This window comes from Propithecus coquereli, unplaced genomic scaffold, assembly GCF_000956105.1.
Source record: "Propithecus coquereli isolate 6110/MARCELLA unplaced genomic scaffold, Pcoq_1.0 Scaffold134, whole genome shotgun sequence".
Taxonomy (NCBI): Eukaryota; Metazoa; Chordata; class Mammalia; order Primates; family Indriidae; genus Propithecus; species Propithecus coquereli.
In genome coordinates, this window is record NW_012137636.1 from 5,444,823 (window position 1) to 5,455,706 (window position 10,884).

The following is a 10,884-nucleotide window of genomic DNA, read 5'->3' on the forward strand; positions in this document are numbered from 1 at the left end:
TCAGGCTGGTTTCGAACTCCTGAGCTCAAACAATCCGCCCGCCTTGGCCTCCCACAGTGTGCCAGGATTACAGGTGTGAGCCACCGCGCCCAGCCGATTTTTTCTCTAAAAAATGTGGCCAGACATCAAAAATAGTACACTTTCATCCTGCCACTGTCATAGTAACAATTTTGCTAGATAAAGTACTAAGGGCTTTCTGATTTTTAGCATTAGAGTACTTCTCTTTGAAGCTAGAAGTAATTAAGCTTAACTCAAAGTAGTACTTTGCCAACTTACCTCATTTTAACTTCATCATAGATCTAGGAAGTAGGTATTACTATTATTTTCCCATTCTATATATGTGAAAACTGAGGCTTGGGTAGGTTAGGTAACTTGCCTCGGTCACCGATCTAATAACTGGAAAATCCAGGCCTCTGTCCAATGTCATTTAGTTCATTCACCAAAACGTTGTGCAGCCATCGCCGCTATCCTTTTCCAGAACTTTTTCATCATCCCAAACATAAACTCTGTACCCATTAAAAAGTACCTCCCCAGCACCTGGTAATCTCTATTGCATTTTCTGTCTCTCTAAATTTGACTATTCTAGGTACCACATATAAGTATCATCATAATATTTGTCCTTTTGTGTCTGGCTTACTGCACATAGCGTGTTTCAAGGTTCACCAATGTTTTATCATGTATTAGAATTTCATTCATTAGAAAAATTTTTTGGGCCAGGCATGTTGGTTCATGCCTGTAATCCCAGTGCTTTGGGAGGTCCAGGTGGGAGGACTGCTTGGTGACAGGAGTTCAAGAACAGCCTAGGGAACACAAGAAGACCCTATCTCCATAATAATAACGAAAATAACCTAGCACTCTGGGAGGCCGAGGCGGGAGGATTGTTTGAGCTCAGGAGTTCGAAACCAGCCTGAGCAAGAGTGAAACCCTGTCTCTACTAAAAATAGAAAGAAATTAATCGGACAACTAAACATATATAGAAAAAATTAGCTGGGGAGGATTGTTTGAGCTCAGGAGTTCGAAACCAGCCTGAGCAAGAGTGAAACCCTGTCTCTACTAAAAATAGAAAGAAATTAATAGGACAACTAAACATATATAGAAAAAATTAGCTGGGCATGGTGGCGCATGCCTGTAGTCCCAGCTACTCGGGGGGCTGAGGCAGAAGGATTGCTTGAGCCCAGAAGTGTGAGGTTGCTGTGAGCTAGGCTAATGCCACGGCACTCACTCTAGCCCAGGCAAAAAGAGTGAGACTCTGTCTCAAAAATAAATAAATAAATAACGAAAATAAAAAATTATCCAGGCATGGTGGTGTGCTTCTGTAGTCCCAGTTACTTGGGAGGCTGGGGTGGGAGGATAGCTTGAGCCCAGGAGTTTGAGGTTGCAGTAAGCCATTATTGTGCCACTGCACTCCAGCCTGGATGACGGAGCAAGACCCTGTCTCTAAAAAAAAATTTTTTAATACAAAATTTTTTTGAGCCAGGCACAGTGGCACACTCACTTGTAGTTTCAGCTACTTGGCAGGCTGAGGCGGGAGAACTGCTTAAGACCAGGAGTTTGAGTCTACGGTGCACTAGCATCACACCTATGAATGGCCACTGCACTCCTGCCTGGCAGCATAGCCCAATAGGCCCATCTCTTTAAAAACTGTGGTAAAATATATGTAGGGGAGGCAAAACTTTACCTCTACCATTTTAAGGTCTCTGGCTGGGCCTGAGAATTCAATTGACATAAGACAGATTAGCAGGAGAAAAGGCTACAGATTTTTACAGGTACATGGGAGTCCCCATAGGAAAACAAAGACCCAAAGAAGTGGCAAAATCTAAGCGCTTATTATACATTTGGGTTGAACAAAGAGAGACAATTGTGGAAAAGTAACTAAAATATATGGGGAGATTAAAGGAAGATAGTTATTTTAACAGGTTGGTTTGTACACAGCACACTCAGCCTGGACTCCCTATCTCTGGTGATAAAGAAAGTTTCTTTCCTCCTATTCAGAGAGGACATCGTTCACGTGGGAATTTTATTTCCTCCTTTTAGGAGAAAAAGGAGAAGTCAGAGTGCCCTAATTGTGCCTGCTGTTTTTCAAGTGCCTTTAGCTGAGAATAATCCTTATGCCAAAGCGACATATTTTGGACTGGCATATTCTGCTACCTTTTGTAGATACAACATAAAATTTACAGTTTTAACCACTTTTAAGTGTACAGTTCAGTGGCATCAGGTACATTGGCATTGTTTTGCAACCTCCAGCACCATCCATCTCCAGAACAACTTCTTCTTCCCAAACAGAAATTCTGTATCCATTAAACAATGTCTCCTCATTGTCCCCTCCATTTCCTGGCAACCACCATTATGCTTTTCTCTGCCTATCAATTTGACTACTCTGTGTACCTTATAAGTGGAATCATACAATGTTTGTCTTTCTGTGTTCAGCTTATTTGACTCAGCATAAGGTCTTCAAGGTTCGTGTTGTAGTAAATCTTATAATTTCCTTCTTTTAAAAGGCTGAGTAATATTCTATTCTATTGCAATAATGTTCCAGTGTATATACATTTTGTTTGTCCATTCATCCATCAATGGACATTTCTTTCCACCTTTGGCTATTGTGAATAATGCTGCTATGAATGTTGGTATACAACTATCTGCTCAATTACCTGCTTTCAATTCTTTTGGGTATATACCTGTGAAAGTTGATCATACTAATTGGGTCACTCTTGTCATACTCACCTAAAACAGAGTCAAAAAACCAGAGGGAAAAAGCACTCAGGGCACATAACATTGATCCAAGAATGTAATTCTGTGCAAGCCTGGCTGCTGAAACTGCCTGCTGTAACCTGCAACCAGTTTTATCTTATAGCTACTGAAACAACCTGCTGCAACTTTAACACTAGTTTTACCCACCACTGTCATTCACCAATCAGAGCTTGCTGGCTCCCTAAAACTTTACTAAGTGCAATGAACTTTCTTTCAAAACAATACGTAACATTTCTTCCTTTTTATAAAACCTCCAACCTTCTCTTTCTTCTTTGGATATACCAAAGATCACTTGGTCTGCTGTGTGTATGCCCTGAATTGCAATTCTTTTGTCTCACTCTGTTGCCCTGGCTAGAGTGCCGTGGCATCATCCTAGCTCACAGCAACCTCAAACTCCTGGGCTCAAGCGATCCTCCTGCCTCAGCCTCCTGAGTAGCTGGGACTACAGGCATGCGCCACCATGCCCGGCTAATTTTTTCCATATGTATTTTTAGTTGTCCAACTAATTTATTTCTATTTTTAGTAGAGACGGGGTCTCGCTCTTACTCAGGCTGGTCTCGAACTCCTGAGCTCAAACGATCCTCCCGCCTCAGCCTCCCAGAGAGCTAGGATTACAGGTGTGAGCCACCATGCCCAGCCCTGAATTGCAATTCTTGCTTCCCAAATACAATGTTTTAAATTTAAAGTTTTGCCTCTATATTTTATTTGACTTCAACATATCTAGGATTGGAATTGGAATTACTGGATCAAATGGTAATTCTATATTTAACATGTGAAAAATAATAATATGAAGAACTGTTATATATTAAATGACTAGTATGTAATAGGCACTTTATTTAAATTGTCTTGAATCCTCGTACAATCTTAAGGCATAGTATGACCATTTTTTAACCTCCCAGACTCAGAGAGGTTAAATAACTTGCCAGGACCATATCGCTACTGAATGGCAGATTGAGAACAGAAGTTAGGTCAGTGCTTATACACTCCATTGCTATGTGACCCTCATGGTTTGATTGTCTTTGTGGCAGACATGGTTGGTGGTCTTCTTCCTTGCTGAGAGAACCAAGATTTTGTTCAGATAAAGAAAAGCAATGTGCTCAGAGAAGGTGGCTCTCTTTCCTCTCTCTTCCAACTAATGCCTGGAGAAAGCAATTACAATAGTCTCATTTCCCTGGTCAAGAAGACATAAGAAGAACTCTGTTCAGGACTTTGGGAAATATTTTTCCTATCTGACAAACAGAGGGAAGGGAGAAGAAAAATCACCTCTTTTTTCTTTCTGCTCATCCTGCTTAAATCATGTTGCTGAGATAGTATGGTAGTTCCTAAGATTTGAAGTGATACTGGGAAGCAATTGGCTAGGAGGAAAGAAGGCAGTAAAACAGAGTGGTAAAGATTATAGACTCAGAGCCAGACAACCTAGACTTGAATCCTGAGTTGACTATCTTACTAGCAGTGTGATCTAGAGTGAGTTACTTAACCTCTTGGTGCCTCAGTCACTTCAGCTATGAAGTGGGGACAACAGCAACCTCGTGTCGTTTTTTGTTTGTTTGTTTTGGTGTGTTTTTCTTTTTTTGTTTATTTTTAAACAGACTCTTGCTTTGTTGCCCAGGCTGGAATGCAGTGGCATCCTCATAGCTCACTGCAACCTCAAATTCCCGGGCTCAAGCGATCCTCCTGCCTCAGCCTCCCGAGTAGCTGGGACTATGGGTGCACACCAGAAAGCCCAGCCAATTTTTCTATTTTTAGTAGAGGCAGGGTCTCACTCTTGCTCAAGCTGGTCTTGAACTCCTGATCTCACGTGATCCTCCCGCTTCAGCCTCCCAGAGTCCTAGGATGACAGGCTGAGCCATGGTACTTGGCCTTCATGTGGTTGTTGTAAGGGTTAAATGAGTGCATCACACATAATGAGCACTCACCAAGTGTTAGCTATTATTTTTGTTGTTATTATTATTATAAGTGCAAAACAAATTCCTAGGACACTCAGCAGCTGGTAGAGATACATTCCCTAAGGAGTGGGACCTGCAATTACTAACAGCCTCCTTTACTTTTCCCTGCTAATCCACATACTACTCAGGTTGTATTTTGACCTTTTGGGACATTGCTACATTTTGTTTCTTTTATACAATTCTTCATGTTACCTTCTGAAAATACAAAACTGACCATGGTCCTCTGATGGTTCCCCATTACCTTTGGGAGAGTCCCAACTTAACACAGGAGGTCTTTCATGATCTGTATTTATACCTTGCTTCTTGTCCAGATATCCTATTATTCCCTCACATACCCCATGGTCCAGTCAGGGCCAACAACCTCATTCACTCAACCAATATTAATGAGTACCTAGACAGAAACTGTGTAAAACTGATGAGTCAACAAGATGAAAAAGTGGTTTCTGCCTTCAGGGAGCTTACACTATGAAAACATTTAATTATAATCATGATAAGGGTAATGAAATAAAAGTACTGTGCAATAAAAGTAAAATAATGAAACCTGTATGCCCTGATCCCTGCTATGTTCTTCTGTTGGTTCTCTCCTTTTTCCACCTCTTCTGCCCCACTTTTCCTGAAAAGACTTTCTTGACCTACTTGTTCTTCTGCACTCTCATAATAACCTGTGCATATTGTTTTCACAGAATTTATCCCGCTGTTGGTTTGCTTGGGTCTTCCCTCCAACACTCCCATTCCTCCATGAGTCTTTTTATCTCTGTATCCCAGGTATTAAATATTTGTTAAATGAATGATGTCCACTTTTTAGAACTTTTTATCTTGGCATGACTATAGATTCACAAAAAGTAGCAAAAATAATACAGAAAGTTTCTTGTGTACCTTCCCCCAGTGGTAACATCTTACAAAACCTAGTACATTATGCAAATTAGGAAGTTGACATTGGCACAATGCAATGACCTGCTGACCTTACTGGATTTCATCACCTTTTGTATGAACTCATTTCTTAGTAGGTGTTATATATTAAACATATATATGTCTGTTCTATTAAATTTTACCATATGTGTAGATTTGTGACTTGTGACTATAAATACAATCAAGGTACAGAACTATTCTGTTACCACAAAGAACTCCCCTTGTGCTACTCGTTAATAATGATGTCCATTTTAAATAGATTTTCTCTGTTCTATTACAGGGAAGCAAGATAGAGAGGATATATTGCATATTGCCTCTGGAATGCACTATACTCCTCTGAGATAGCTTCAGTAACTGTCTGCCTCCCAAATCTAAGATTTCTAAATAGGTTTGAATTTTAAAAGAAAATTTTTTTACAAATTAAATTTAACAGAGTTTAATTGAGCAAAGAACAATTCACGAATCAGGCTGTCCTCAGAACCAGAAGAGGTTCAGAGAACTTTACAATGTGGACAGATAGCATTTATGGACAGAAAATGGAAGTAAGGGACAGAAACAGCTTGATTGGTTATAGCTACATATTTGCCTTATTTGTGCATGGCCAGATCAGTTAGCAGTTGGTGAGTCACTGAAGCTCAGCTGCTGTGATTGGCTGAGACTCAGTTGTTACAAGAAAATACACTCCAAAATTAGGCTTTCAGTTTGTTTACAAACTAAGTTAGGTTGCAGTCCATTTTGTAGGGACCCAAGGTATGGAGGCATGCTCCTGCCAAATTTAGTTTAACAATATTAAAATTAACATTAAGACTATCTTAGATCATCTTAATATCTTAAATAATTATGATTTATAACATTCAGAAATAGTTAAACATTTAATTTTAGAAAATTTGTAGTTGCATCTTTGTTTTTCCAGGAATGATTTCTATCTTCTTTCTGTTCTAGAATCATGACAATGTTTAAAATGTCGTCTTATGATGATACTGTTTTATGGCCATTGACAATTAAAAGAAAAGATGCCTTGTTAACTGAAAAGGAATGCTTGAAATAACGTCATGTGCCTAGTTTTGGATATGGATCACAGGAAAGATGCTGTACATTCCAAAAAACTTCATGTAATTGCTAGAAAATATTGATTTATGATTTCCCTAAAATAGACATTGTAAGTTGCTGTGATTGTTCAGTGCTTTCTAAGCTTAGAGGCAAGATCTCTAAGGGCAGTAAGATGGTGTTTTAGGTGAACCACCAAACTAATGTTGCACTTGTTCTAAGTGCAACACTTGTTCTAAGATGGCAGCTGCAAAAGGAAAGCTGAACAAGGAGTCAGTCTCTTTTTAATTGTATATTTATTTATTTTTTCATCAGGTAGCCCCAAAACCAGAATAGATTCAGAGACCCCCAAGTCAGTCTCTTTTAATTGCACCGGTCTCTTCTTCCTCACCGTTCCAGTCCCCTCTGAGATTTGTTTTAAGGGGATGAGAACCCTGAGATAAAGGATGGCAAGCAAGTACAAATAACTGAGTATAAATGTTTGACCTGTTTTTTTCCCAGTTAAGGTAATAACACACCAAAAAGATTGGCTTCTTTGGTTTTTTATGCCTGCCTAATTTTTAATGTTTTTTTTTTTGGTAGAGACAGGGGTCTCACTAAGTTGCCCAGGCTGGTCTTGAACTCCTGGCCTAAAGTGATCCTCCTGTCTCGGCCTTCCAAAGTGCTGGGATTACAGGCATGAGCCACCTTCCCTGGCCAAGATTGGCTTCTTTGAAATCCTGGAAACATCAGTCCATCCTGCCAGCCCTCAGTGTTTTTTGTATTAACAAAGATGCTTTAAATATAAACTAACCAGCAGACTGTTTGCTCTTTGTCTGATCTGTCTGACCCAATGTCCATTCTCAGTGCTTTTCTCCCTTGTAGTCTTGTGCTAGAGCTTGGAAAAACTAAATTCTCGTAGATACAGGTGGCGAAATTACAGTTCTGGAGAATAAGATGTATGTGGAAGTCTGCTGAGTTAGGAGGATGAGGTAGTAAACTGAAAAAGCTTTTATTTTCCTGAAAAAAATCACTGGCAGCTGAAGCCAATCCTTTCCCCGTCTTCCTGCCTTGAACAAGGGTGTGAAGACTAAAGCTGCTGCAGCCATCTTGCAACTATGAGGGAAATGTCAAGAGAATCACAGAAATGATGGCCCTGCTGTTCTTGAGCTGTTAAACCAATAAAGGTAACTGCCTACTTGTAGATTTGTTATGTGACCAAATAGACTCTTATTTGTTTTAAGCCATTGTAATGGAATATTTTTTCTTCTAATTGGACTCAAATGCATTCCTAACTGGACAGCCATTAAAATGATACCTTTTTAGTTCTCTCCTTCATCCTCAAAATCCATTATTCCTCCTATAGTTAATGATACTTGGTAACACAAAATAAGTGACTGAGGCAAAAATCTCAGTGAATGGTGGTTTATTGAGCCAAAGTAGAGAATGTGTCAGGGAAAAACACAAATCACAGACAAATTTGGCTGTTTTAAGGGGAATTTGGAAGTTTCATTATTTAAGGAGAGTAGGGCAAATAGAAAGAAAAAAAAAAGAGTGAGGGAGAGGTAGTGAAACAAACCAGTTACATTCTTGTGAGACCCAGGAAAATCTATATTTTACATAAGATAAGGTGAATGTTAGAAGAAAAAAATGGGAGTGAAGGAAACATCAATTTTCTAGGTGTTCCTGGGTAAGTAAAGAATGTTTGATCCTGTCTTGTCTCTGTTCTACACCTGGAAAGATAAACTTATAATCCACTATTAGTGTGGGATTGAACAGACTTTAGTTTTAGGAGCTAGACTTAGTGCATAGACCTAAAGTTACAACCTGCATGTCCTTAAGGGGGCGCCAGCACGGAATTTCCTTAATGAGTGATCTGTGGGGCCAGTCCTTCGCAGGTGCCTGAGGCCTTTGCCTTCCCTTCTGCATAAGGAGTTGAGTGGGGTGGTCCTGAAATTTTTATTTTCTTTTACATATTACTGTCTAATCACCCTAACTAGAAAACTCACTTATCCTTGACTTGTTATTTTCCCTCATCCTCTAGGTAATCAAGTTTTATTTATCGTAGCTGGCTAGTTTTCAAATCTATCTGTGCCTCACCATTCTCACTGACATTAATTAGGTTGGACTTTGTTAGAAACTCCTGTGTGGACTGTATTAACAGCCTCTAACTAGTATCCCTGCTTATAGTCCAGTATCTACCATGCTTTACAAAATTATTTTTCTAAAATCTTATCAAGATGTTCTTGTGCTTAAAAATCTTAAATGACTTTTTGTTGCCTACGGGATGAAAACACAAACTCCTTACCATAGGTATTTTTTGTTGTTGCTGCCCTCTTATTTAGACTTTGTATCTCCCATATCCAATCTGGCACAAAGTAGGTGCTCAAGTGTTTGTTAAATAATTTGAATCTTTTCTATGACTTCTTTATTGTTTGATATCAAACCACTTGAAAGGGTGGGAAATTTAGTAGGTGCTCACGGTGGGTGGGGAAAGATTTCTCACACAGAGAGTAGGACAGAAAGAAGTACAAAGTTTATTTTCCAAAGAACGAAAGAGGGAGGGAGGGAAAGAGAGAAGGAGGGAACGGCCACTGCACACAGAGGAAGGAAGGACGTGCCAGGCAGCTGAGGGACAGTTGCTTGGTGTTTTAAAGGGTAAAAATGGCTTTTTTCCCCCTCTGCTTTAGCAGGCTGATAACAGATGCAGCAGTGAAGTTGTTACAGGTGTTATTTATTGTTCTCCTTCTCTGTGCCTTGGGATTATCTGAGTCCTTGTAATCTGGTCCTAGCAGGAACTGACACAGTTGGGGCAGGAGTTCGCACTCCCTACTGTCCACTTAGGGCTCTTCAAGGCTAAGCAAAGGAAACTCTTAGAGATAAGGAGTTAGGCCACAGGTATTTTAATTAAACAAAACAAAGGGGGTAGTTATGTGGTGAGTTTCCTCTTCAAAGGGGCAATTATGTGCTGTGAATTTCTCTTACTTTGATAGTTTATTTTCCTCTCTTAGGTTATTAGTAAGGCCACCTTTTACCACTTAACCATTTAATCAGACTAAGCACAGTGATAGCATACAGGGAACTCTAATAAAGATTTGTTGAACGAATGTAGTTTCTAAGTTCTGTGGCAAAACAAATCCTTTATCAGTGGTCCCAGATAACATACATCTTGGTGTGCATTCAGTTGATCTAGCCAAGCCTACAGGAAGAGGCTCCCTTCAGTAATGTACTGTATGGCCTTTCCGTTTATAATTAGTCATCCACGTTCCCCAGATTGGGTTTGTGCCAAGAGTGTAAGTTAGGAAGGTAGGTGGAGTCTGTGTGGGCATTTCTGACAATTTTTTGATCCATGAATAACTCCTCGCAAATGAGAGAGCAAATTTACAACCTGCTTGCTAGCAAGCTGTGCCAAGTTAATCAAACCAGTGCGGGCCAAAGCCATTAGCTGCCGCTACAAACTCTTCGCTTTGCGAAGCAAAGCTGAAGGCGCTCATTTGGACTCGCAGCGGGGAGGGGTGGCCGCCGCATTGCAGCACGAACCTGAAGGCTTCCCAAGCCGAGGCTCCCCTCCGCACCCAGACTTCTCTCTCTCTCCTCTCTTCCCTACCGAACTGTGGGCCCTTTTGGGTGCTGCTTTGAGTTCTTCTTTGGGCTCGGGAAAAACTTAACGTGCCCTGGAAAGTGGAGGGTGTGTTTTGGAGAAAAGGGGCTGAGGAGGCAAAGCCCACTCAGATCCGCCCAACGTCTCCCCAGCCTTGTCCTTCCCCTGGTCTGGTATAGTTTAGTCCTACTTGTTTCCGCTCCCCGACCCAGCCTGCAAATATCTGAATTTCAGGGGAAATTCCAAGGGGTTAAAAAACCGTCTACGGCATACATTTGGTGTTTTGTTCTCCAGATTTCCTAGCCGTGAATTTCTCGGCTTTTCCCTCCCCGAGTCGAAGCCCAAACCCACAGCCCCCCGGACTGCTGGGGGCGACCTCTGCTCGGCGCACGCGCCCTTGGCGGGCTCTCCCCTGACCTTTCCCGGGAACCCCCTTCAATTACGCTCCGGTCCCTCACGCCGCCCCCGCCCTTCCTGCTCTTTCCGTTTCCCTTTTCGCGCCTGCGCGGCCCCAATTGTTATGGCTTTCCGGTGGGATCCAGCAAAGGAAAAGGGCGGGGGAAGCTAGAGTAAGGGAGGGGGTGGGGGGACGGCCTCGGGAACCCGGCAAACTGCAAAACTGCCACTTGTGCCGACAGGCGCGCTCAAGCGAAG